Source organism: Schistocerca serialis, chromosome 11 (genome assembly GCF_023864345.2).
Source record: "Schistocerca serialis cubense isolate TAMUIC-IGC-003099 chromosome 11, iqSchSeri2.2, whole genome shotgun sequence".
Classification (NCBI taxonomy): Eukaryota; Metazoa; Arthropoda; class Insecta; order Orthoptera; family Acrididae; genus Schistocerca; species Schistocerca serialis.
This window is the reverse complement of record NC_064648.1, coordinates 106006484-106022936: the sequence shown is the minus strand read 5'-3', so window position 1 is coordinate 106022936 and position 16453 is coordinate 106006484.

Here is a 16453-nt window from a genome sequence, read left to right as displayed (position 1 = left end):
ACCATTTCTCTCTGGATGGTAGCTTGTTGTCTGGTGGTGCTGGAACTGACATAAATTAGCTATATCGTTGAACAGACTAGATTCGAACTGGCGGCGTTGATATGTTGTGATGTAAATGGGGCACAAAAAACGAGCTGGCCATTGAGAGAGACAAACGCCTTTCCTACGGTTTCCGCCGCTATGTCAGTGATCGGAATGTTCTCAGCCCATTTCGTGCATCTGTCTACCATTGTTAACAAATATTTATAACCATCCGAAACTGGGAGTGGACCCACGAAGTCCAGATGGACATGGGCAAATCATACTGGTGATCCTGTGAAATTCCCAGTTTACACATGAACGCCGTGATATATCGCACCACAACTTAAGACTTCTTCCTGGCATGACTATCAGCTGTAAGTGTAACCCTGTTGAGCGCTCTGTCAATTGTCAATTACTTCTCTAGATCCAGACCCGCTTCCAGTGATATTGCGAATTCTTCATAGTTTATTGTGCTGGTCACATCGCAATCATGAGAAAAGTAATCTGCAACCAGATTCTCTGCACCTCTGAAGTGCCTTATATCCGTGGTGAATTGACTGACAAACTGTACGTGCCGGAACTGCCCTGGCGAGCACTTATCGCTGATGTTGCTGAAAGCTGACACTATAAGTTTATGATTAGCGAAAATTGTTACTGGCCTAGCTTCAATATATGGGCGGAAATGTCTGAGGCTTTCATATAATACCAACAGCTCTCTGTCATATGCACACCATTTTGTCCGTCGGAGTTGTAGCTTCTTTGACAAGAAACTAAGATGTGGCCAATGTCCATCGACCTGTTATTGCAAGGCTGCTCCAGCTGCGACCTGGCTGGCGTCTACTACAATGCTCAACGGTGCAGCAGGTATGGGGTGCGCGAGTAATACTGCCTCCTGTGAGCTTCTTTGTAAGTCGCCAAAAGCTTCTGATGTCCATTGCAGCTTTCGGTTTCCTGTGGTATTCTTGCCAGTCAGTTCATTCGTAAGCGGTGCCTGTGTTTCGGCGGTAATTGGTAAATGACGCCGGTAAAAATTTACCACACCGAGATAACGCCTAAGCTGTTTGTAGTCTGTAAGTTTGGGTAGGTTGCATAATATGTCGATCTTCTTTGATAATGGCTGTACACTGTTGGCTGACAGAATATAGCCGAGAAAAGTTCTTGACTCTTGTTCTTGACGCATTTGCGTTCATTTAACACTACTCCATGTGTATTGAGCCTCTGTCGTATCTCCTGAATATGTCTATCATGTGACTGCATATCCTCTGAAAATACCAAAATATCATCCAGAATTGCATAACAGGAAGGTAATCCCTGGAGCACTTAATCAATGAATCTTTGCCAGGATTGGGCCGTATTTTCGAGTCTGAACGGCATAAACAGAAATTCGAATAGTGCAAAGAGTGTGATCACCGCCGTGTTTGCCACGTCAGCTGGAGCCGCAGAAGTCTGGTTGTATGCCTTAAGACAATTCAGTACTGGGAATACTTTCCCACCCGCTAGAGCGTACGTAAACTCTTGAATGTTTATTATTGGGCACTTGTCCGGGATCAATCGGCAGTAGTCGCCACAGGGACGTCATGTGGTGTCTTTCTTGCGTACTAGGTGGAGAATGGACGTCCAAGAGCTGTTAGACCTCCTAATTACTCCAGCCTGGAGCACCTCCTCAAATATCGCATTTCTCTCCGCTAATCGCTCTGGGGCTAATCTGCGGACACGTCTCGATACTGGCGGACCTATTTGATCCGGTGGTAAGAGAGTTATTTGCCAAGTACACGGTGAGTGCGAAATGAGACAAGAATACTGCGTCTAAGATTGGCTGTAAAATATCTGCCACTACAAAATTCCACTTATAACGGGTAGATAAACATCTCTTCATAGCTGTACGTTTTTATACTTGAGAGTATCAACCACTTGTAACTGTGCGATGTTAGCTTACACTCCCAGGTTGACGCAGAGTGGCATAAAGGTACAGCATACGGGAAGCCTTCAGGCGCCTCACCTTTACTGTGCGTGTTGCTGCCTGCTACTGTCGGCTGGTTCCTGGTTCATATACGGCGCCGTTCGTGAGTTCCGCAACCCGTGGTGCCTAGAGCGGGCTGCCCTCGCCATTTGGATAACCGCAAAGTTTGGCACACCTCGTAGCTTGTGGCCAGAGTCGTCTGTGATACCAGCAAAAACTGTCAGTGTGAGTTTCATCCTGCTTGGAGACTGACTTCTTGTTACTGGTGGACTCTACAGCTCCAAGCTATGTAGCCGAGTAGCCATATTTTCCATCGCGTCTTGCAGTTTCTTGATCCCGTCAGCGATGCCTTGCTTTTGTCCGTAACCTGCGGCTGCACAGCTTAACTTCGAGTCTTCTAACCATTCCGATGAGTCATCATTGGCTTCCGTTGCTGAAGTGGCAGATGACGTTGCTACGGACGCTACGAGCGCCGACTGTAGAGTAGCGGAAGCTCTGTCAGCTGTTTGCAGTTGCTTGTCGAGAGACAGTCCGTCGTATGAAATCGACGTCAGCTGAATTTGACGAGCAAGCTGCTATCGCCAGGCGTGCAGTAACAGTTCACTGGACATCAGACGATAGTGCGTAAATGTTTCAAAAATTCAGATGGCCTTCTGTCCCCGCGTTTCTCCTGATACATCACCTGGGAAGGTCGTGGTTCTGGTAATTTCTTGCAACGAGCGATCAAAACCGTTTAAAGTGTGGTGTTTATGATTGTCGGAGCGGCTGATGTGTGACCATATCAGAGACTATCGCTGTTGGCCTCTGATCCAGGTTGCTAACTGCGAGATTTTTCGCGGTCTTTGTGTATGCGTTCTTGCTCGAAGATATTCTCTGTAATCGCAAACAGTACATCTGGTTCCGCAGGCGTGAATGGAGGCGCTCTTAACTGCAACCGTGGTGCGGTTGATAGAACGGCGCGTTCGTGCGTGAAAACCCTTCAGCGTGTGAGTGTGCTCGTGGTGTCCCTGCTACTACCGGAGTTTGCAAATTCATGGATTCCGTTTTGCTATCACTCTTTGGCGTTGCAAGCTCCAAAAGCTCAATCTCTTGCTTTAGGCGTCGTATCTCGTCGTTTGTTGCTTGCAGAATTTTGTTAGCTTCTCTCACCTTGGGCGAAACTGTTGCACACTATTAAGTTGCGAGAGCTTTTCTTGCTTTTCCCGGCGTCACCAATTATGTAGGAAATAAATTAAACCCACATACAGCTTTGCAGAAAATGCTTTATTTATCCAACCCAGAAAAGAAAAACTAAATCAACTAACAGTCAAAGACTAAAAATTTATAACTGACGTGCGCTGCACTTGGATGGAGTGAACGAAGCACACATCACTGACTACTCCCACTTTCCCACAAGTTTATTAAAACGTTATTTCGCAACAAACAACACGAAACACCACTCAAAACTGTTAAATTTAATAACTCTATAACACTGCACAAATAACTTCGTCAGTTAAAATGGTTCAAATGGCTCTGAGCACTATGAGACTTAACTTCTGAGGTCATCAGTCCCCTAGAACTTAGAACTACTTAAACCTAACTAACCTAAGGACATCACACACATCTATGCCCGAGGCAGGAGTCGAACCTGCGACCGCAGCGGTCGCGCGGTTCCAGACTGCAGCCCCTAGAAGCGCTCGGCCGGCACTTCGTCAGTGATTAGCTTTATAGCCGCTACAGCTGCAACTGCAAGCTGCGAAATGTAAACACACTAGTGAGGTGTGAGGCTTGGATGAGCGACGTAAGTACATTCACGACCTCTCGAGTCAATAACATAGGAAGAAAGACTGAGATTAATGAGAATCCACTAATAAGTTATTTTTGCAGCAAATACTGACACAAATAGAATAAGTAACTGAAGACAAAAACCTCATAAAATACTGACGATCAATTTCAACAGCAGTCCAGAACAAGTGACGTCACACCTAAGAAGGTTGCATCTAGCGGGAAAGAATTGAACAGGCACAACGTTTGCAATTCTTTTTATTAAAAAGGTAAGCCACAACGAATTTCTTTGTAAGTGGATGTTTGCGAATACGTATCATTATACTGAATGAAATTAAAAATATACAAGGGATCTGATGGTGCTGGTTGGTTATGTTCATGGTATCTGTAATTACGTGGATGACGTGTTACTCTTATTCTACAGATTTTTACTGACAAAAATCATTTACCTGGGACCACGCTGTCTGCCCTTAACTAACCATACAGCAGATTTTATCAAGTAGGCAGCGTGTCAGGACGTACACACATTTCACCTTTCATTAACCTTCCATCTGTCACATTTTCTTTTCCTACTCAATTTCTCTTATTTCGTCAAAAATAATTCGTCTGCGACGCAAAATAATGCTCTCTGAATATCTGAGTTCTGCACTGTGTCTAACTCTGTGGTGTTCTGTCGCGTGTGTTGATCATCACCACAAAAAATAATGTCGCAGCGTTCACAGGCTGTGGTCTGGTCGCTGTTTCGAGTCCTCTTCAGTTCCCGCTTGTTCGCGGGAATCGTGTGGTAGTGCCACTGGCGAACTGCCTACATTTTGCGTTCGCCTCCATTCGCCGTGGTGGACAGCTGCTTTAATATCGAAGCGACGGAGATGTTTTCTACTGCCAGATACAGACATGCGTGACGTCATGGGTCCTTAGCGGTGATTGGTGGAAGGAGCAAATGAGCAGACGCCGTAATGCACTACGTCTTTCTAAAGGCAAATTTCCATATTCATTAATTTCTGTAATGAAATTCGCGTGCTACGAGAACACTCTGGATCGACATAACACTGCATTATTAATGAATATAAATCGTGTCGTTGTTGATACGATTAGTTTTACGAAGAAAGCCGGGCGACGGTCCGCTGCCTATAATAAAGAGCTGAAATTTTCGATATTGCTGTTTCCATTCGATACTCCTTAAAAGTGTCATCACATTTACATACGTGATGAATGGAATTCACATCAAAGTCATTGTGAGAAACACAAAAAACACACTGAACGCTTAAGATACACCTTAACTGATTTATAAGTTCAGTTTCCATGCTCTTTAGCCGCAATTGTCTACTCTGTCATTTGTTTGGCAGAGTCTTAGCAGCAGCCGTCTTGGCTGTTGGAAAACAGATACAGGCCAACTTCCCTGCCAAGTTCTGCACAGCTTCATGGACGACAACTTGACATTACGAATGCGTTAAATAAACTGACTTCTGTATCTAAATGACTACCGGACAACATTCTTAGTTGTGAAACAATACTTTTCAAATTCTTCTAACAAGAAATACAATTCGCTATTTAGATATATCTGTTTATGTGCACCAGCTCACCTCATTTCCGCAACGAAATCTATTCGGTATATCACGTATTTACCTGGATCCAGTAGTTACTGTTGGTTGTGTGTAGTTCACAGGCTAAGTACTAATGATATGCCGTGTTGGCATCGACTTTCTCTGCATAATTATGCTGTACAAATACAGGTGATATTTTGATTTTAACTACCGACGACGCGATTGGCACGATTGTTTTTTGTATCTGCACTGCAGGATGTGATTTTAGTGTATTTTTGTTTCTGGTGAAGGTATATTTAGATATACTGAAACCATGGTCTAGGGTTTCAATAAATCTTTATCCTATAACTCTTTGGCTGTTATCATTTACCGTGAAGTGAATTGTCTATAAGTAACGAGAAAAATAACCTGATACTAAAAGAGCACTAACACTGGGTTGTAATTTCTCAATTTAAGCGTCCTGTTAAGCTTCGCTACAGCAATAAAGTGCAGACACTAAGCAGTTTCTCAACAGAATTACTCTGGTAACTGTTGAAATTAAAATTCTTCGTTTACATCACGTGCTAATTGCATTGATTACAAGAATAGTTGGAAGAGTACAGACATTGATAAACAAAATTCGAACAGTTTGGTTGTGAGTTGGTGAAGCCAAGGATTGTCAATGCGAATCTATCATTGTGGTAACATCTTGATCTGCTGTGTAGCCTCATATCTACGTTCGCACTTTGTTTAACATACTTTTCGTTATAAAGAGAAAAAGTCCAGACTGAATTCAGAAAATCTATATAATACAATGAACAAGCCTCCAACGAGTATTTTGATACATATTACGTATGACTCTTGGACATTAACTACTAAAAATGCAAGTGGAGAGGAGGCGAGGGTACACTTTTACAAAACGTAGTTAACCTGCTTGTCACAACGGATTGCAGTCGCAACCTCATCTCATTCTTTGTTATTTACATTTAACAGATGACCATCCATCGTTTTTTCCATCACATTAGGGACATCGACATATCGACAATGACTTCGAAAATAAGTTCTCGGTGGTATGAATCATTCTGGAACCCACACATACACAACGCTTCTTAGTCGTCATTACTGCAGCAAGGCATCTGTGACCAAACAGTAGTTATGGCGCTACTAGAATACGTAATGGACGCCATAAGAAATTAAAATGACTTTTCACATCGTAACGAAATGTTTGGTACGCTGTTAACATATCGCAGAACTTTGACGGATGTGTTATCTGACGCTCTAGAGCTGTTTGAATATGAGCGAGAGCACTGCAACTGCTGTTTGCATACCAGCTGTAACGGTGTCGTTCTGAACTTGAATCTGAGTACTTCCTGTGGTAATCCGGTCTTCAAATCATTTTCCTCATTTTGTTGGAAGTCTATTTATAGCAATAACAGATTAGAAGCACAAAATATTGAAAATTTTTAGAAGCTTTTTGTAACAAAAAATCTGCACGTGTAAGTGTTCATGTTTTTACACGACAATAGCAAGAGAACTGAAAGATGAGGCGATATTGGAGTTGTTCTAGGAACACTTTCCATCTGGTACTGACACTCCTATTCCATGAACGAATATGTGTTTAAAAACTGCTAGCATGAGTGTGGTTGAACGAGCAGAACTACAAAATAATGCGTCCATAATTCGTTCCACATCATGGCGATACGAGAATCGTTCAAATGGTCTAACTCTACATCCACACTCCGCAAATCATTGTGAGGTGCATGGTTGAGTGTACTTCCACTGTACCAGTTACTTGAGCTTCTACACGTTCCATTCATGTATGGGACACGGGAGGAATGGTTATTCAAATACCTCCATCTGTAGCGTAATTAATCTACTCTAGTCCTAACGATCTCTACGGGAGAAATATGTGGGCGACTGAAAGATGTTCCTAGAGTCGTAACTATCACTTCGTTAGTAGGCTTTCTCGAGCGAGTTTGTCTCTGCCAGTTCAGTTTCTGAAGAAATTCTGTGATGCTCTGCAATGGGCCAAACAAATCTGTGACCATTCATGCGGCCCTTCTCTGCATGCACTCAGTATCCACTGTTAGTGCTATCTGGAACGAGTCCCACACACTTTCACAATATTCCTGAATGGGTCACCCAAGGGATTTGTAAGCATGTCCTTTGTAGACAGATTGCATTTTCACAGTTTTTTACCAGTGATACGATGTCTGCCACCTGCTTCACAATTGAGACTATGTGATCATTGCGTTTCACATTCCTATAAATTGTTGCATCCACGTATTTCTACTAGTTGACCTATCCTAACTATCAGAGGATTATATGTTTGTACATTTGAAGCAAGTTTCCAATCATTGTACCACTTCAAAATTTTATCAACACCTGACTGAATATTTGTGTATATTTCTTCAGACAGTACCTGATTATGTACAACTTCATTATCTACGACAAGTCTGAGGTTACTATTGATATTTTACGTTAGGTCGTTAACATACATCATGAACAGCAACGGCTCCAACGAACTTTCCTGGACCATACCCGAAGTTACTTCTACATGTGTCGGAGACTCTCCATCCAAGACAACTTGCTGCATCCTACCTACCAAAAAACCTCTCAATCCAGTCATAGATTTCGCTTGATAACCAATACGCTCCCACTTTTGATAAAAAAAAAACTGCTGCGACTACCTGACTCCCTTGACCCATGAGTTTCAGGACGTGACGTGAGAAAAGTGTGGGTTGGCTTTCACATGCTCGATGTTTGCGGAATCCGTGCTCGCTGACAAGGTAAAAGAATTTTGTTCAAGATAACTCACCAAGTTTGAGGTCAGATTCTGCAGCAAATGGGTATCAAGGACATTTGACAGTAGTTTTGTGAATCACCTCCACTGGGTGTAGTCTGTGTTTTCTGTCAGCTATTGGACACAGTTTCTTGTTCGTGGGACCTACGACAGATTATAGTTAAAACACAGGCTATCACTCCGAAATTTGATATAGAATTGAGTAGGGATTGCAACGGGCTTTGGAGCCTTCCTCAACTTAGAACAACTCGAACACCTACATCTGTATCATTCATCTTAACAATGTGTAACGCGACATCCTTCTCTAGCTTTACTTTTCCTCCGTAGCAGTTGTCGATACTAGTACTATTTTTCGAATTTTGGACGTGTCAGGATTATCTGAGTTGCTTTTCTGAAAACTTTCACATAATTTTATACATAGTAATTTATATTTCAAGTTAAAATGTATGAAAATGAATTACTTTATAGAATGTTTTACTGTATGTTATAACCCATAAGTATTAGTTCTCAACGTACAGTTAATTTTTTTTAAAGAGGTATTTGAAATCACGAAGTATTGGCATACTTAAAATTTGTATTTTTAACTATGCAATACTGTACTGGCCATTATCTTTATTTCTGGATTCATTTATGAAATAATAACGGAAAGTAATAATGTAACAGAAATTAGTAGAAATGCATTTATCAAGAAAACATGTAATCCCTTTGTACTATAGTTATTTTCCACAGAGTGAGTGCCGTAAGTATGGCTCTGATACGATCGGATGTATTTTTCTGTTTTGTGGAACAATCTAATTTCGGCTTTGTCAATGTGACCAAAAGACTATATGATAAACCAAAATGTGAGGAAATAGATTTACGTAAAAATAAAAATTCTGCAAGAAAAATCTTCAAATTTATTTACATCAATCGAACCGTGTGGACCTAAAATGTGACATTTTCAGCTTCAAACATCAGACCCCTAGACAAGAAGAAGCCAACTCTGTATGACAAGCTAAGTAAACAGAAAGTTTATGGTAATCTTCGACCCTTTCAAATTTTTCATAAAAGACTTTACTTATTGTGGACAATTGCTGCAAGTAAGATAGAGGGACGTAGATTACAAGTGGGGTGAGAATTAAACTGGATTTTCATTTACAAATGAACATCTGAAAGTGAAAGATTTCTGCTTTTACTTCGCTACTCTCAATTTCAGCCTCTTTATCGTGTATGAGTGGTTGGACAGAAAGTTTGGTACCATTAACAGTGTTTACATGTATGACCAGAATTTTTTTGGGTTTTGTGAGAGATCTCTTTCAACGTTCCGCTTCAGTAGGCGTTGAAAGCTTCATCATTGCCCTCTCGGCAGGAATGTGTTTAATTTAGCAACACTATCCCTAGCCCGAATCTATGTTTAACGTTTATTATGCAGTAGTCTGTTTCTTTAGAAGATTTTTGCTGGGGTCGTATGCTATGGAGTGCGTTTCCCACGATGAAACGTTTTACTAGGTACATATCTATCGAACACATGGTCAAGTAATCTTATAAACGTGATCCAGAGTGCTTCAACATGCTTAGAGTTCCTAATTGAGATATAACGTTGCTATCCCACCAACTGCCAGAGATCGAAAAAGGACCTGAGTATTCAGGTATTAAATTCCAAAGAAGTCTGCCCTGAATGTGGTGTAACAGTGTTCATGACTATCTCTCCAGAGGACCTCAAACATTAACTGGTCGAAAAGAAATGTCACAGTGTTGAAGAGTACTTACCACATTAAATTTGTGTGTATTTTTATCAGTAATCATTGATGTTAGAACATAGGGAAAAAGGTGAGGAAGTACTTGATAATGAATGTTTTCCTTTTTTTGACATAGGCTATATTACGTATACACCTTGTAATCCTACAGGATAAAATTCCATACAATTCAGTCTAATTTACTGAATATATAAATACTTCTTTTCGTTCTAGTCGCCCTTTGTACTTTGGTAATAAATCTTGCTGTAACAGCCTCATCAGGACTGATACCAGTATCTATGTGGACATCCTCAAAGAGATCAGGTCTATTTATTGTCATTAGATCTAACGTCTTTTGTGAATGGGATTCTGAACCATCACTTCACAGTTGTTTTCAGAAAACACACCTAGCAGTGTTTCACAGGATGTCTCATCATTCTCGCCATTAACAAAACTGTAATTATCTCAGCTGATTGCTGGATGACTAATGTCTCCTCGGATGACTACAGAGTGATTGTGAAAGTCATTTAGTAGCAAACTGAGGTTTTTCCTTAACGTTTTGTTACACCACGAAGTGACTACCTGTGTTATACCCACACTTGGTATTAGGTCTTAGTTAAAGAGTCTCCCATGCATCTTTATTTTCTGTATTGACGGTTTTATGCTTATTGTCTACCTCAACATTTACACCACATCCATCTCTCATTAGCCTATCCTTTCGATATAGGCTTGAATTTTTTCCACAAATCTCACTGCTCTGCAGTTCGGGAGTAACCAGTTATCTGGACCTAATATTACACGCGTTTTGCAGCTTTTTAAAGGCGCATCGAAATCGGCCACTTTGTTAAGAATTCTTCAGCAACTAACCTACGTGTGTCTAAAAGGGGGACAATACAGATAGACAACCCAAACACCAGGAAAGGTAGCTGTACCGTAGGGGAAACCACACAGTATTCAAGATACCTTAATATTAATGTCCAACAGCCTCCACACCCTAAGGCATCACAGCGGACTTATCCTCAATCGTCGTAAGTATAGAATGGCCTGAAATTCAAACAGTAGGTATAGTCAGCTAGTCAGGCACCATATGTAGTGTTGCCAGAATTACATCCTTTTCTCTCATACCATGCATCGTTGCCAGATTTCCTCCTTCCCTGTCCCCCCTCCTCCTCCTCATCCTACAACATAGGCAAATTGCTCCATGTATTAAATGGCGAGAAATTCAAAAAAGGGAGTTAAGCTAAAAGATGGCGAGAAATTCGAAAGTAGTGCCGTTCTGCTAGTGGGTTTGCCCATCCCTCCTCCTATGATGTCACTGTGGAACCAGAACTCTTGTCCTAAGTATAAATGGGCAGGAAATCGTAGTTGAGGCATTGTCTACTGCCATTCAATATGGTTCATCTCTGAAACTGGCACCACCCATATCGTTGCAACATTTCCAAGGTTCTCCAAAACACTCATTCTAGTCTTAGCCTGTGTGGGTTGCTATACACAGCCAGGACAAAAGGTGTTGGTTCTTCCTGTAGCTCAAGCCCTGCCTGTTAGACAAGATACATTTTGCCCCTGCTAGTCTGAGCCTGTTGGGTACTTCCAGGATATGTAAATAAATTTTTCATTCTATGGGTTGTAACCAAGGTGAACTTGTCTGCACTCCAACTTTCAGTTCAGATCCAACTCAACTCAACTCAGTTCAGATTCAACTCAACTCAGTTCAGTTCAGTTCTTATTCATCTCAGTTCAGATTCATCTCATCTCCATTCAGATTCATCTCATCTCAGTTCAGATTCATCTCATTTCAGATTCATCTCAGTTCAGATTCTTCAGATTCATCAGTTCAGATTCATCTCAGTCCAGTTCAGATTCATCTCACTTCAGTTCAGATTCATCTCAGTTCAGTTCAGATTCATCTCAGTCCAGTTCAGATTCATCTCAGTCCAGTTCAGATTCATCTCAGTCCAGTTCACATTCATCTCAGTCCAGTTCACGTTGATCTCAGTCCAGTTCAGATTCATCTCAGTCCAGTTCAGATTCACCTCAGTCCAGTTCAGATTCATCTCAGTCCAGTTCAGATTCATCTCAGTTCAGTTCAGATTCATCTCAGTTCAGTTCAGATTCATCTCAGTTCAGTCAGATTCATCTCAGTTCAGTTCAGATTCATCTCAGTTCAGTTCAGATTCATCTCAGTTCAGTTCAGATTCATCTCAGTTCAGATTGATCTCAGTTCAGATTCATCTAAGTTCAGATTCATCTCAGTTCATATTCATCTCAGTTCAGATTCATCTCAGTTCAGATTCATCTCAGTTCAGAATCATCTCAGTTCAGATTCATCTCAGTTCAGATTCATCTCAGTTCAGATTCATCTCATCTCCGTTCAGATTCATCTCATCTCAGTTCAGATTCATCTCATCTCAGTTCAGATTCATCTCATTTCAGATTTATCTCAGTTCAGATTCATCAGATTCATCAGTTCAGATTCATCACATTCATCTCAGTTCAGTTCAGATTCATCTCAGTCCAGTTCAGATTCATCTCAGTTCAGTTCAGATTCATCTCAGTTCAGTTCAGATTTATCTCAGTTCAGTACAGATTCATCTCAGTTCAGTTCAGATTCATCTCAGTTCAGTTCAGATTCATCTCAGTCCAGTTCAGATTCATCTCTGTCCAGTTCAGATTCATCTCAGTTCAGTTCAGATTCATCTCAGTTCAGATTCATCTCAGTTCAGATTCATCTCAGTTCAGATTCATCTCAGTTCAGATTCATCTCAGTTCAGATTCATCTCAGTTTAGATTCATCTCAGTTCAGATTCATCAGTCCTGATTCATCAGATTCATGTCAGTTCAGTTCAGATTCATCTCAGTTCAGTTCAGATTCATCTCACTTCAGTTCAGATTCATCTCAATTCAGTTCAGATTCATCTCAGTCCAGTTCAGATTCATCTCAGTCCAGTTCACATTCATCTTGGTCCAGTTCAGATTCATCTCAGTCCAGTTCAGATTCATCTCAGTCCAGTTCAGATTCATCTCAGTCCAGTTCAGATTCATCTCAGTCCAGTTCAGATTCATCTCGGTCCAGTTCAGATTCATCTCAGTTCAGTTCAGATTCATCTCAGATCAGTTCAGATTCTTCTCAGTTCAGTTCAGATTCATCTCAGTTCAGATCAGATTCATCTCAGTTCAGATCAGATTCATCTCAGTTCAGATCAGATTCATCTCAGTTCAGTTCAGATTCATCTCAGTTCAGTTCAGATTCATCTCAATTCAGTTCAGATTCATCTCAGTTCAGTTCAGATTCATCTCAGTTCAGTTCAGATTCATCTCAGTTCAGATCAGATTCATCTCAGTTCAGATCAGATTCATCTCAGTTCAGATCAGATTCATCTCAGTTCAGTTGAGATTCATCTCAGTTCAGTTCAGATTCATCTCAGTTCAGTTCAGATTCATCTTAGTTCAGTTCAGATTCATCTCAGTTCAGTTCAAATCAATACAATTTCAGGTGACTTATACACCTTCTCTTTCCCTAAATTTAAATGATTCCTATCCTAGCTGACTGTAGTGGAAACAACTGAGCCTTTGATATTACAATTGAAACAATTTAACCCACTGCAATTACCTTAAGTTCAGAACCCAAGAGCTCATTACTCCTAAGTTTTAAATGGTGTGATGATTCAATTTTCACTTGTTCTAAAATTATAATGGTGACAAATTCACTTATCCTAAATTTAATATGACAGGGAGCCCTCTGGTTGTCAGAACTAGATCGCTTATACCACACTGTATAGCTTGCTGGTGCAGCTAGTACAGTTGGCACATGAGACACTGTGTGTGGGATAGGGATAGGAGAGGTAGGCACTCACACCTTTATTTGGACAACAGGAAGGGCCTCCAGGGTGCAGTCTTGGGATGCATAAGAAGCCGCACTGTGCCCTGTGTGCCCACTGAGTCGTGCCGCTCCACTATTGGAACCTCCCTGACTGTCAAAGGCAGCACATGCTGCACCCCCACCAGTGAGAGGCACCACTCAGGCCAGCTGCCTCTGTGCAACTCAGAACTGCTGCTGCCACACAGAACCTCCAGCATGCTCTGCATGGCTTCTCATAGTCTACTGGCCAACAGGCAGGAAGGAGTCCAGTGCTAACAGGAGTATCTCTGCAGGCTGCAATGTAGGTAAACACCTTTTTTTTCAGATCCAGACAGTTTCTCGCCTCTTTTTCCCTTGGAATGCATCGCTTTCAGACATATTTCTGATGTCTCAACCGAGTCTCAGTTTTACAAGTAGTGTGCAACCAGATTTGACGATTATGGCTGCACACGACAGAGCTGCAACCAAAGAGAGAATCTTCAGCACTGAAGTGGGTCACGTGTCAAGTTACATAACAATATGTCATCTAGGTGACCCAAGCGTTCCATATGTATATTCCAGAAGAATTTGAATATGTAAATACACTTTAGCAACGACTTTCAAGCACCTATAAACCATGATTTTCGATTGTGAGGCAAGCTCTCCTTCACTCATTCTTCCCATACACCATTCTTGAGTGGATCAGAAGAGTGTTGGGGCAGTGACAGTTTCCCAACAAGTAGCCACCCTAAATCAGCCTAAGGTTGCCTGTGGTATACAAGTGTGGATGCAGATTCACCTGCAGTCCCTGCCTCAACCCTACCCCCCCCCCCCCCCACACCCTCGACTCAACTCCGCAACTGGCCATATGCTGACTCTCCCATCACTACCTTTTCTACAGTACTACACAATGCCATAGTGCCACTGCACTGCACCTGCTTGTATTACAGGAGTTTCTGCCTGTCGATCTATTGTAGACACCCCTTTACAAGATAGGCTGTGCCATCATCTCCTAAGTATTTCTCTTTCCCTGAACAGTCCCTAAATCCGATGTTAGCCTCAATGTTTGACAGTGTGAGAAAACTTCATCGTTCCGATGGCCTGACAGTTAAGTTCATCATACTTTGCTCTCATTTCCCAGTACGTAGATGAAAAGAACACATTGAAGGCCTCTATGAGGGGTAGGAGCTGTTGGCTGATTAGGTGATAGAAAAAGCAGTAGTTGATATAGAAGAGAGGGGTGATACAATATTAGAATCAGAATTTAAAAGAGCTTTGGAAGATAATCTCTAAAATCACTTGGGGAAGTGGCAACAAATCCACTGTTCACACTGGAGTGTAGAATGTATGATACTCACGATATACTGTCTGACATTCAGAAACCGGCATCCACACCATTTCGAATTTCGCAAGAGTCAATAACTCTGAGAATTCACATTAACAGCTCATGTGTCCAAGTTCTCATAAGGAATAGTATGCAGAAGAATGGAAAAGAAAATTCAGGATCTGTTAGATGGTTTATTTTTAGGAAGGATAAAGGCACAAGGGAGGCAGTTCTGGTGCTGCAGTTGATAAGGGAAGTGATACCGAAGAAAAATCGAGACATTTTCATACGATCTGTTGGCCTAGAACAGGTATTCGACAATGTAAAATGGTGCAACAAACTCTACATTCTGCGAAAGATATGGACAAGCTACAGAGAATAACAGGTAATATACAATACGTACAAGAACCAAGATGAAGGATAAGTCTGGAAGACCTAGAATGAAGTACACAAATTAAAAGATATAAGACAGGGGTCTAGTACTTCATCATTACCGTTCAGTTCAGAAATTGAAGAAGCAGTGATGAAATGAAAAAAAAAAAGGTTAAAGAGTGGGAGTAGAATTCAAAGTATAAGGATAGTGATAAGATTTGCTAATAGCAGCGCTATCCTCAGTAAAACTGAAGAAGAATGACAGGATCTGCTGAACGGAATAAACTGTCTACTGGAGTACAGGATATGAATTGAGACTAAATCGAAGAAACGCGAATACAATGAGAAGTAGCACAGATGACAACAGCAAGAAGTTGTACATCAGAATTGGTTATCACAAAGTAGATGAAGTTTAGGAATCTACCGCCTAGGCAGCAAAATAACCAAAGATGGACATAAAAAGCAGACCAGCACCGACAAAAGAAGTCTGGACAAGAGAAGTCTGCTAGTATCTAAAATAGATTTCAGCTTGAGGAAGATTTCGGAGAACGTACGTTTGGAGCACAGCATTATATGGTAGTGAGACACGGACCGTTGAAAAACTAGAACAGGACAGGATCGAAGCATTTGAGATGTGGTGCTACAGAAGAATGTTTAAAATCAGGTGGACTGATAAGATAAGAAATGAGGTGGTCGTCCCCAGAAAATACAAGCAAAGTAATGTATGAAAAACACTGAAAAGAAGAAGGGAAAGGATGGTAGGACATCTGTCAAGATATCTGGCAGTAATTTTCATGATACTGGAGGGAGCTGCAGAGAGTAAAAACTGTAGAGAAAGACAGACCTGACAAATCCAGCACGTATTTGGATATGTAGGTAGCGAGTGCTACTCTGATCTGAAAAGGTTGGCACAGGATAGGAATTAGTTGTGGAATACATCAAACCAGTCAAAAAATCGATAGCTCAAAAAAATTAATAGATTCACAATAGCCACATAATAAAGTTACAGTGGCCTAAGACTGGCCATGAAGAAATTTTTGTGTGTCTGCTGTATTACTGAGCAATGGAAACATAGTAGGTGGGGGTGTCCAACCTACTATATACTCTTATTACACTGACTGAAGGGTGTATGA